Genomic DNA, 12634 nt, shown 5'->3' with positions numbered 1-12634 from the left:
AGACTAGATGATCAACTATCCTTTACTAGATAGTTATTCTATATATTTAATTATTTTGAAGAAATATAACATTATTTTTCTTAATCTGATCTTCCCAGAGGTATAAATGACCCTTCACTGCTGATTTGGTGTATCAGTTGGGCACCATGAAGTGCATGCCTATAATCCCAGCAACTCAGGAAGCTGAGGGCAGGAGGATTGAGAGTTCGAACCCAGCCTCAACAAATAAGGGAGGCCCTGAGCAACTCAGCAAGATCCTATCTCTAGTAAAATATCTTTTAAAAAGACTGGGGATGTGGCTTGGTGGTTAAGTGCCCCTGGGTTCAATCCCTGGTACCAAAAAATAAAATAAAATAAATTATCTTTTGGTGTATCAAAAGTAGTTCTAGCTACATGAATTACTGTGTAGTCTCTGAGAAGACAGAAGATTATGAAAATAAACACAAAAATCACACCAGAAAATAAAAACATGAGTCAAAATGAATCATACAAGAAAAGCAGTGGGATGACATGAATGGTTTAGATTTTAAAATGAATGTCCTGGGAGTCAAAGCCAATGTGCAAGTGGTTTTCTTTCTTCCTTTCTTCCTCCTTCTCCTCCTCCTGTGTCTTTTCTTGGTTGACATGTATACATATATATTTATTTATGAGATACAATATGGCATTTATATGCATTGTAGACGGCATGATAACCAAATTAAAGTAATTCACATTTTCATCTCCTCAAATACTTTCATTTACCTTTTCAATTTTTTGTTAGAGAAATATTATCACTTCTATGTGTTGAGAACCTTCAAATTTTTTCCTCTCATTATTTTGAAATCTATAATTAATGACTGCAGACTACAGTTGTCTCATTGTGCTATGTGGCATTAGCTATACCATGTTTTGGAACCCATTATTCATCTTCTCACGGCTCTCTCTCTCCCTTTCCCTTCCTAACCTCTAGTGACTTCTATTCTACTCTCTACTTCTATGGGGTTAATTTTTTTAGTTTCAACAACTCAGTGAGAACATATAGTAGTTGTCTTTCTATGTATTTCATTTCGCTTAACATAATATTTTCTAGTTCCATTCAAGCTCACAAATGATAGGATTTCATCATTTTTTATGGCCAAATAGTATTCCATTACACACACACACACACACACACACACACACACACACACACTACAGGGTCAGAAGAAGGAAATATTAATAAAGGATATTAATAATATTAATACGGTCTCATTAATTTTTCTCTATGTGCCAACCATCATGATAAACTGTCATATATCTGATCCTAAAAGGAGAGCTCATTTCAAGTCCATCCTACATTTATTCTTGCCAGATCAACCTCTTGTACTGGCCTTTTGATCTTCAGGGTTATCATTTCTTCAGAAAAAAAATAACAAAGAAAAAAATAAAGAAGAAAAAGTCATCATTGTTGGTGGTTGTTTGAGAAGATGCTGCTCACGTCAGTGGTCAGTACTTGTTTGATTCAGCTGCAGCTGGAGACTTGGAGCTTAGAGGCCAGCTGGTAGGCAGCTTGGTGGCCTCATGGGCTGGACTAGCTTCACATTGTTTCTGTGCTCCGGACTCCATGATGACCATTATTGAATGTGGGTCATTGTCATAAGAGGACAGCTGGCTGAAGGCCACCACCCCTGCAGAATCTCAGAGCATGTGATTTGTTGAGCAGAATACAATAGCCTTACTTTTGCAAAGGAAGAATGGCCCATTTGCTCACTATCTGGGGCAATATTGCCAAAGATACTTGGTGCCGTTCTAAGCGTCTAGTTCACGGGACAGAACTATTTGTTATACCATTGATAAATAAGGATCTTACCTACTTGTGATTTTAATTACCTTTTCAGAGTTTATGAGATGGATGTTTGGATTTTTATTTAGTTATGAGTACTCTCTATGTACCCAAGGCTTTCTAATTAAATATTTGAGTCTATTACTCTTAATTTCTGTCTTCCTAATTAAACTGAACAGACTGTCTCCTGAGAATGGGGTCTCATTGTTTGCCAGCTCTAACATATTCATGAATCCAAACAGTTCATTAGTTTTTCCTCGCCCTTTTCTTCAGTTAAAATTCCACCCAAACTTCAAGGTCACGCTTCTCTCCGTGCCACATCGGTTGAGTCATTGCTGAATACTGCTCCTCAGCTGGCTCTGAGGTCTGTCTCCTCTGAATCCTCACATCCCCTGTCTCTCTCTTATGAACGATGTCACACATTGTCTCCTATGACCTTCACCCACATCTGTTAGGTGTGAAGTTACACAAAGGCAGAGATTTGGCCCGCACAAGTACGTGGTGCAGCATGTCCTCAATGCCTCATATGAGTTTGACAAACTTCACAAGATCCGCACATTTGAGACAGGATCCTCCCGCATTGCCTTCATTTGAAAACACACACAATGAATGTCAGTTACTGTGTATGAGGGATTTCTTTTTTCATTTTTTTCTTCCTTTCTTTTTTTCTTTTCCAGCTGTGTTTTTGTTTCGAGAGAGCCCTACTATGAAAAGAGAAGGGCTTACTTTTGTTGGTTGTCTATCGGTTAGTTCATTTCATTATATGCTTAAAAGAATCTTTAACTCTCTTGTAAGATAGTTGTAACAAAGAGCTAATCTGAGGGGGTTGTGATGCGGGCTTCCAGACTTCACAATACGGCAAAAAATAAAAATTGTCTTCCTCAATCAATTGACAAGGGCATAATGAACATGGATTAACCTTAAATTAATCCACCCATGAGCAAGGATATAATGGACATCTCCTTCCTGTACCAGGCCCTGTGATGACTTTTTAAAATGCAGTAATTTCCACAGCTCTCACTATGTGAAGGACCCTGTTCTAAACCCTTTTTGTATGTCATCTAGCAACTCACACTTTTCAGTATTCTAACATTCCTTTGAGTACAAGTCAATCATCACTCGCGTTTTTATAGAACAAACCAAGGTACAGGTAGGCCAGGCCACTTCCAGATGGCCATAAAGACAGTGAATTATAAAGCTGAGCCAGGAAATCACACATATCTGAGGATTCTGTTACTGACATCACAAACATCAGATCTTCCAGAGTAAGGAGACAAAATTACTTATAGTATATTTTAGAACTATTATTTCAGGACATGAAAGAGAGAATGTTAAAAAATATATTAGGGGTGGGACTGGGGAAGGCCCCTTGACAGGCATCAATGATATGGACTTGAGGGTGGCTTTGAAGATAAGGATTAGGCCATCAGTGGGAAGGAGGACTTTAGAGTAGGGACAGGAAGGGAGAAAGATATAGGGGGTCAGGAAAGGCAGGAGCAGGGCCACGCCCTGTGGCTAGTGAGGAGATGACCATGCGGACGGAGGCCAGTGCAGAGGAGACTGACTGTCCAGGGCAGTCTCCCACTGGTCATGTTGCCATCCTCACTACCATGAGAGCCTAGGTTGACTGTTTTATTCTTATTTTTATTTTATATACTATAGACATATATGATATTTAAGCAGATTCTTCCATTTTTAACATTGTCCCATGTGCTCCTTGCTCTGTGGGCATGTGTTTATCTTCACCTCTTTCTCCAGCACATGTTTGTTCTCACTTGAGACGGAAAACAGCGGTTCAAACAGAAGAGGTTTAATAGAAAGAATTATTAAGTAGGAGGACAGAGCAGCTATAAGATATATGGAAACTTCATGTGGTACCCAAAGAAGCACAACTTGGGTGGAGTTCAAATCTAGGAAATGTGGCTCAGCTCCCCAGGGAGCAAGCAAGATCAGCAATTTAGCCAACCTGCAGCTGGTCTGGAGTGACTGACTGGTCAAGCAATAGGTCATTCTTTAGAGAGCTGGCCTGGGTGGGAGGCCATCTGAGGCCTGCAGTTCTGTGAACCACTGCTGGTGGGCAGGACCACATGTGGTTCAACTTTCACTTTTGGGGAGCTGCAGGACAGTCATCACAGACTGAGGCAGCAAAGTCACAGAGCGAACACCTCTGGAATTCTAGACTCATCTACCACTCACTGAATTCCATATTTGCAGTTCTTTCCCCCGTTTTTGATAAAGCATATACAATATGGAATTCACAAATCTTAAATGTGAAATCCCAGAATTTTAAAAAAAAACTGTTTTAAAAAATTATGTGTTCTTTTTAGATATACATGACAGTAGAATGTATTTTGACATATTATGCACACACAGAGTAGAACTTCCCATTCTTGTGGTTGTACATGATGTGGATAAATGGCTACTTTTTTATTACTGCGGAAAATTCCCAGTGCCCCTTTTCATTCAATCATGTGCCCTTCCTAACACTTTCTTCATGTTTAAGCCTGTTTTAGAATAACACATAATTCAACTAATACTGTGTGTTTTCTTGTATCTTGCTTCTTTCACTTAAGACACTGTTTCAAGATATATCCTGATGCTGTTAATACAATAATCCATACATTTTTATTTCAGACTAGCATTACATTATTTGAATGCATGGCAATTTGTTCCTAAAATAGTCTTCTATTTTTATACATTTGGGTTGTCCCTGTGTTTTTAATTGTTGACTTATGGGTAAGACTGTTGTAAACATTTTGTATAAACTTCTTATAAACGTCAATTTTCATTTATCTTCATCAACTACCAAGGAGTATATTCGTGTTTGCCTTCACAGAAAACCTTCAAAGTAGTTTCTTTTTTCTCTCCTACCCCTAGTGAGTGAGGAGGATAACAGTTGTACCACATCAAGGTTAATATTTGGTATTCTCTGACTGGCTTTTGTTTTAGCCATCCTAGTGAGTTGACATAGTATGTTTTTTGTGGCTTTAGTTTATATTTCCCCACAAAACTGATGTTCAGTATTATTTCATGGCATGATGAGGTCAGTTGGACTGAACGTTCAAGTTGCCCCAACGCATGTTGAATCGCTAACACCCTGTGTCGCTGGATTTGGATATAGGGCCTTTAAGGAAAGAAGGGAAGTTGTATGAGGTCATACAGGTCAGGCTCTGATCTGACAGAATTAGTGTCTTTATGTAAGGAGATATCAAAGTACTCACTCTCTCTATACACACAAACCAAAAATAGGTCATGTGAGTTCACAGGGAGAAGGTGGCAGTCTGCAACCCATAGACACCAACCCTATTGTCACCTTGATCTCAAACTCTCAGTTTTCAGACTGACAACAAAATAAATTTCTCTTTTGAAGCCACCCAGTCTGTGGTATTTTGTTATGGCAGTCAAAGATGTCTAATAGGGACATCTATTTTTGTGAAATATCTATTAAATTTGTCTGTCTGTTTTACTTGGGTTGTTTGCCTTTTTATTGTTGATTTGTAGAAATTTCTTAAATATTTTCAATACGAGTAATTTGCGGCCTCTGAATTATCTAATGGTTTTCTTAATGGTGCCTTTTAATGAGGTCCAATGTATAATTACTTTTCTCTTATGTGATTATGCTTTAAGTATCTTATGCAAAGGATCTTTGCCCCACGTTAATTTTTGCAGAAACTTTTGGCAAATATAAATTGTGGGGGGAGGGTGTTTGTTTATTTATTTATTTTGGTACTTAATATTGTTCCATTAGTTTCATTCCATACTTTTATGACCTTATTCTTTTGGATAACAAATTAACTATCTTTGATTTTTTTAAATGAAGATTGAGCCCAGGGACACTCTACCAACGCTGCTTTATCCCCAGACTTTTTTTTTTTTAAACAGTGTATCACTAAATTTTCCAGGTTGATCTTGACCTCGTAACTTCCTGCCTCAGCTCCCCAAGTAGCTGATATTACAGGATGTGCAACCCAGTTTCCATTTGGTTCTTTTTAATAGTTTTCAGTCATCTGATGCTAATCTCCATGTATTTATTTATCATTATCATATTTTTTAAGTCTGTAAATAAATTTATGTTTGTTGCTTTTTTGAGATTCTTTTCTGCTATTGACAAGGTATTAGTGATCGTGGGATTGTTTTCTATTAGTAATTCTCTCTTCTTTGTACACTTACCCTGTTTCTTTGCATTCCTAATGAATTATTTTAGAGAACGTGCATCCGTTACTTTGCTGTGAATATTTTTTCTGTCTACCTTCTAAAGGGTAGCAAATTTTTCACTGCTTAGTAATTTCAAATTGACACTTTTTGCTATATGCTGTGAAGTTTTCCCCATGATTAACTCAGGGATTAGCTCAGAACTTCAGAAAACTTCATAGATTTCTGAGATTTCCCTATTTGTAGCTATCTTCTTTTTTTAAGTGAAATATTTTTATTTTCTAATTGACAAATAAAAATTTTACATATTTATGGCACACATGATGTCTTTTAAAATATGTACAAATTGTAGAGTCGCTAAATTGGGCTCATTAACATCTGTATGAACTCATGTATTTTTCAGGTGTGATACATTTTGTTGTTTTTTTTTTATTTAGGGTATTTTTTTCCAATTAATTAGACATGACAATAGATTGCATTTTGCCATATCATACATAAATGGAGTATAATTCTCATTCTTCTGCTTGTACATGATGTAGAATCACACTGGTCACGTAGTCATATATGCGCATAGGGTAATAATGTCTGATTCATTCTACTCTCCTTCTTACCCCGAAACCCGCTCCCCTCCTTTCCCTCCCCTCTGCCAAATCTGAAGTACCTCTATTCTTCCTTAGTCACCACCTTCCTTATTGTGAATTAGCATCTGGATATTAGAGAAAATATTCAGCCTTTGGTTTTGGGGGATTGGCTTATTTCACTTAGCATGATATTCTCCAGTTCCATCCATTTACCAGCAAATGTGTGCCTCTCTTCTTTGCTAGATTTTTGGTTTCATTTTTGGTAAACAAACCCTGTATTTGTTTCTTTCTTGTGGGTGCTGTGACGACCTACCACATCACAGTGTCTTTAAACAACAGAATGATTCTTCCACAATTCTGGAACTTAAAAATCCAAACTCAGTTTCATGGGGATGAGGGCAAGAGGTTGGCAGGGTGATGTTACTGAGTGCATTTCTTGCCTCTTCCAGTTTCTGGTGTCAGCCAGAAGTCCTGGGCTTGTGGCTGCATCAATCTAGTCTTCAAGTTCACCATCTTTAAGTCTCTCTCTGTTCTGCTTTCATATCACCTTTTCCTCTGTGTCAATGTCAAATATCTTTCTATTTTTTTCTTATACAGATACATTTACTTGTAATTTAAGGTTCACTCTGATAACCTAGAATAATCTCTACAACTCAAGATCCTTAACAGCTGCAAAGTCTCTTCTTTGTCAATTAAGTCATACTCACAGGTTCCAGGGATTAGTGCCCTCATGGTAGGGGCACTAGTGAGCATGTCATACTATCTCCCTTTAGTTTCTTCCGGTCTCTAGTTCTTCAAGTCACTATGGTTGGATTTTAAGCTTGAATTTTATGTCCCCTAATTCATGCCGCATTGTATAAATGATGTCAATATATATACACAAATATGATCCCTTGTCGTTCCCTTTCCACCCCCTACACACACAAAGGTCTATTCCCTCCAGAATCCTTTCACTTTCTGCCCGACTTCAGTTGCTCTCCAGTGTACAACAAACCATCCGATAACTTTGTTATCTAAAATAGCAATGATTTACTTCTTTAATTATTTATTGTTGTTTCCCGTTCTGTGGTTTGACTGGGCAGTACTTTTGCTGATCTCAGTGGGGCTCTCACATAGGCAACTGCAGTCAGGTAGGGTTTGAAAGATGGTGAGGTCTAAAAGGACCTCATTCCCCCATCCATCACTGTGTTCCCTGGTGGCAAGGATGCCTCAGTTCTGTTCCACAACGCCTCTCATTGTCCAGTAGAATAGACCAGCTTCCATTCATCATGCTGGTCTGGAGCAACATAACAGGAAAAGTGCAATGTGTCCTTGTCAAACCTTGCTTGCTGATGGCCCCAAGCCCAAAGTAGGACACATATCCAACCCTGAGTAAATAGAGTCTAGAAACTCTGGATGACATAGATGGGTGTCTCAAACTATACCCACTGAATTCTGGTTCATAGAGGTGGCTGGCTAGTTTGAATAACTCCAGTAGGTCTTAGGGCATAGGGTCTGCCCCTAGTTATTTGAAATCTGGTTATGGGTTTGAGTTAGGGAACGGGAAATAACTGACTTCCTATATGAGATTAGACAAAAGAAGTGGGATGAGGACTCAATATTGATGGGTTTGCGTATGAAAAATGGACTCACCAACAAGTAATTTTCCAATTCCAGAAATTAACTAGACCAAGGAAGAGCAGTTTTCCCCCAGTCAGCAAGGCCCCAAAAGGGGCCTATTTTCCCCTAAAAATAGTAATAGTGATAGCTAATATTTACTGGGTTGTTACTATGAGTCAGACATGATACACATTGTTCATCATGAATTAAAAGAATAATCCCCATTAATTCTCATATAAATCTATGGATGCTATCATAATCTCTACTTATCAGATAAATAAAACAGAAGTATAAGAGAGATTTTTTTTTTTAAATCTCTAGAGCAGAAGGTTGAGTTGACCATTTTTGTCAGTGCAGAACATATTATTGTTGTTGGTCTTGGAATAAAAGCAGGTTCTCACATAAGGAGAGTTGACTAGTTTGAGGGTATTCAGGGATTGCTGTAATATAGTTATCAGGGCCTTAACAGTTATCAGAACAAACTATGTCCTAGAAAAAAAAAATGGTAAGCAGGGACAACTTATCAGTAATTTGTGCTGAAATTCTGATCTTGGTCTGTGTATTCAAAAGTTGATCACTGAACCACCAGACTATGTTTTCCTAAATAGTGTGACATGGAGAACATTCCCTGCCATTGCTCACTCTGAGTACTGTGCCTTCTGTCAAAGAAGGTGCACAGCCCCCTAATTAAATAACTCCAACTCAACTTCAGCTTCTTTCCCCTTCTTTACTGTGTTAAAATAATAAGAGTTTCTCAGTCATTGACAGACTTCCAAGAAATCAAATGAAAACATAAACTGTGTAAACAGTACATAAAATGATTCTTCTAGACTACTTATTTATCTCTGCCTACATTCCTCTGTAACTCTCTTTTTTAAAAAAAAAAAATTAACATTCATATGCTTTATTATACATATCGTCCTATAAGACAAATCTGGTAGAAGGGGAAGCATTTCTGAATGTTTGAGACTTGCTTTGGTTTTGTTTGTTTGTTTGTTTGTTTGTTTTTGGAAACCGTGTATCTCATTACATATATTCCTCATTAAAATGGTGACTCCATGGAACTGTGGTCCCCTGTGTGTTAATTCACATTCCCTGAATGCTTTGGTAGCTGTCCCAGGGATTATTCCCCAAACTTTCCATACTGGAGGAAAAAAGAAGTTTACACAACTATCTTCTTAGCACAGAGGCTCAAGTCTGCAAGAGAAATAAATACCTTTCTATCAATTTTACACTTTTTAGTGGCCACCAGTGTCTTCTTTCCATGAGAAGCAGATGTTATTTGGACATGAAGTATCCCCCAAAGAGTCATGCTCTGAAGGCTTGGTCCCCAGGGCGACAATGTTCAGGGGTGGAGCTTATAGGAAGGGATTGAATCATAAGGGCTCTGACATCATCAGTGGATTAATCCATTGATGGGTGGATTACTATTCAGCTATCAATGGATTAATCCTCCCTTCACTGGGAGGCAGTGGAAAATGTAGAAGGTAGAAACTGGGTGAAGAAAGGAGGTCACTGGGGGCATGCCCTAGAAAGGTATTTCTTCTCCTACCCCTTTTCTCCCCTGGCTCTCTGCTTCCTGATTGTCATGAACTGAGCAGCTTTCCTCTGCCAGGCCCTTCTACTGTGGTGTTCTGACTCACCCTGGGCCCAAAGCAGCGGAGCCAGCCACCCATGGACTGAAACCTCTGAGTCCATGAGCCAAAATAGGTCTTTCATCCTTTTAAGTTGTTTGTGTCAGGTATTTTGGTCACAGCAATGAAAAGTTAACACATGAGGAAAAAATAACTTGGAACAAACAAGGAAAGATGAAAACTAAGAAACCAGGAATATTCACAGATTTTATAAATCAAAACATTGAGAGCACTGAACAAACATAATTCTAACATCGTACCATAGAAATATTCAAAACTCCCCAGAACTAATTTTTTTTAAATTAAGCCTTTAAAATAAAAAAATAAATAAATAAAAAATAAAATAAAAAAAAATAAAAAAGCTTTTAAAATAAAGCTTTTTTAAAAGCTTCCAGTCACCATCATCAATCCCTCAAATCAGAAAATTCTGAGACTAAATAAAACCAAAGACCAGCTGAAAGAAAGTCTAAGGCACAAAAACAGAAGCATTTGCTGTCACATTTTATTGTTTTAGCCTGGAAATTATAGGAGTAAAATTGATGATAAAAATACTTGTTTTTTGGCTAAAAGTTTTTGAAGCTCACAGATACAAGGGGAGAAAGGTGATCCTGCTGTGTCAAAATATGGGAGAATACTTCAGAGTTTCGAATTTAGGAATATAGGAGATTTTATAGTAAAACATAGGGTCACATAAAATGTAAATGAATTCACTAAGTCATTTTTTATTCATGAAAATTGTTTATATATATGTAATCTAAGATGTTAAGAGAATTGTATAACAATAATATCATTATAAGGTCTTTGTTTCTTTTAACATGGTAAGTAGCCTATCATCCCACCTTGATCTTTGGAAATACTTCTCTACTTCAATTTGTAAAGTAGGAAAAGGTTATGAAATCCTTTGCAAACAAATTTCCATTTAAGTGTCAATCAGGTTCCAACCAGAGGACAGAACACCATTTTAAAGGAAAAATTATTTAATAGAACACATTGTTAATCAGGTATCAGAGAATGGAAAACAAAAACAAAATGATGAATTTGAAGAGTCACAAAGAAAATAACAGAGGGGACAGTTACTATCCCTAGGGTGGATTGAACACAAAGAAGGAATTACTGAATGCACTGGTTTGGAGAAGTAGCAGCAGGGAAATGGAACTCAGGTCTCTGAGAGGGACCTGTTGCATGGCTCATATCGGTGCCTCTTCAGAGTAACTTTTGCAGAGCCAACCCTGAGACCACAGATAAGAATTTGCTGCTAAAGAGTGGTGGTAGCTAAGTAGCAAGGAGGTCATGTACTGTGGAGCTGAAATTCAAGTGCTAAGAATAGTGCTCAGCTGATGTTTCTCTAGCCTCATGGGTTTCTCAGTAAAAGTGTTGGAGTAACACACTAAAATGAGTAAAAACTGCCAATAATCTACCCAAAAGACCCACTAAGCACTGTGCCTCCCATTTAATAGTATTAATGTATAACAAAGCAACTCATCCTTCTCTTTGGAAGGGATATGTCAATGTACTTCAGACTACTAAACCTTAAAATTTCACAATTATGGCACTACACTGAATTTTTATCAAGTTCATCTCCCACCATCTGGCTTGGAGGGGTCTAAATAAAACAGAAATAATTACTGTATTTCAGTCCTATTCTCTGGTCCCAAAGGTGCACTGTGAGCAGCACAGAGTGGACTCATTTAAATATTCATGATTTCTTCAGACTCTATTTTGAGTGATGGCAAAGGTTTTGATGTTACCATGAGGCAAGTTTGGGAAGATGAGTTGAAGGGTGTTATCAACCTACCTCAGAGGAATCTTGCAAACTTGAACTTGAATGGGGGAACAAATGACATTTTCCAACTAAGGAACTGGGATGTAGGTGCCTGGAGATATGTTGATTTGCTTCTAAACTTACCTTATCACATCTGGAACAGTAACTACAATTAGAGTTGCCACTTAATTGTGTTTATGGAAATCACAGTTGTTCTTGAAGATCCATGTCCTTTTCTCAGAGGCTAAATAGGAAAACATTTAGTATTATTAGGGTATGATAAGTGTCAGTACTAAAAAATATTTCAAGTTTTCAGTGTGAACTAAACTTTGTCATAGGAATGTTTCATAGTTTTTTTCTTTATTATTCTAAGTGAAGGAAAGTTCTGAGGGCTTCCACTTGACCTGTCCTTTGAAAATAGTATCTGTGGATTCAAGAGACCACATATGGGTTGTGATATTTTTCAGATTTGTCTATTACAACTACTCCTTGAGAACTGTGGAAATATAGAGTGTATTGATAAAACTACTGGGCATACTGTATTTCAAACTTCAGCCAGTATCCCATTTTTTTATTATTTTAACTCCATTGGGTCCTAATTAATTTATAGAACAGTGTCACATTGTGGATCCCCGGAAATTAATGTCAGATCAAATACAACCTGATACAGACCTTGATAAATGCCATCTAAGTATTTCGATTTTCCCTTATTTCTTTATTTATTTTTGGTTGGAAGTTGGTGCCTAACAAAGTGGGGGTATCCTGTCCCTTTTATATATTTTAGGTTTCTTTTCTTCTCATGTCTCCTCCTTTTCTCTTCTTGCCTATGTGACCCAAGAAGTGTAGTGACCAAAAGATGGAGTGATCCAAGGGCTAGATGAAGCCCAGGGGTTTAGGCAGGAGAGAAGTGGCCCAGGGAGCATTCATTTGCAACTCCTACAACTCCAGGCAGGGAGGAGCAACCCCTTGGAAGCAGGTAACCTTAGCAACAGGATGAAGAGGGGGAGGGTTGTGGAGGTATTAGCATTTTATTTCTTTCCCTCTTTCCCTTTTGAAACCGGCCCCTGTCTTTCCAACCGGCCTGATCATCCATCTACACTAGCTG

The sequence above is a fragment of the Sciurus carolinensis genome, chromosome 5, assembly GCF_902686445.1.
Source record: "Sciurus carolinensis chromosome 5, mSciCar1.2, whole genome shotgun sequence".
Lineage (NCBI taxonomy): Eukaryota > Metazoa > Chordata > Mammalia > Rodentia > Sciuridae > Sciurus > Sciurus carolinensis.
Note: the sequence above shows the minus strand (reverse complement) of the source record.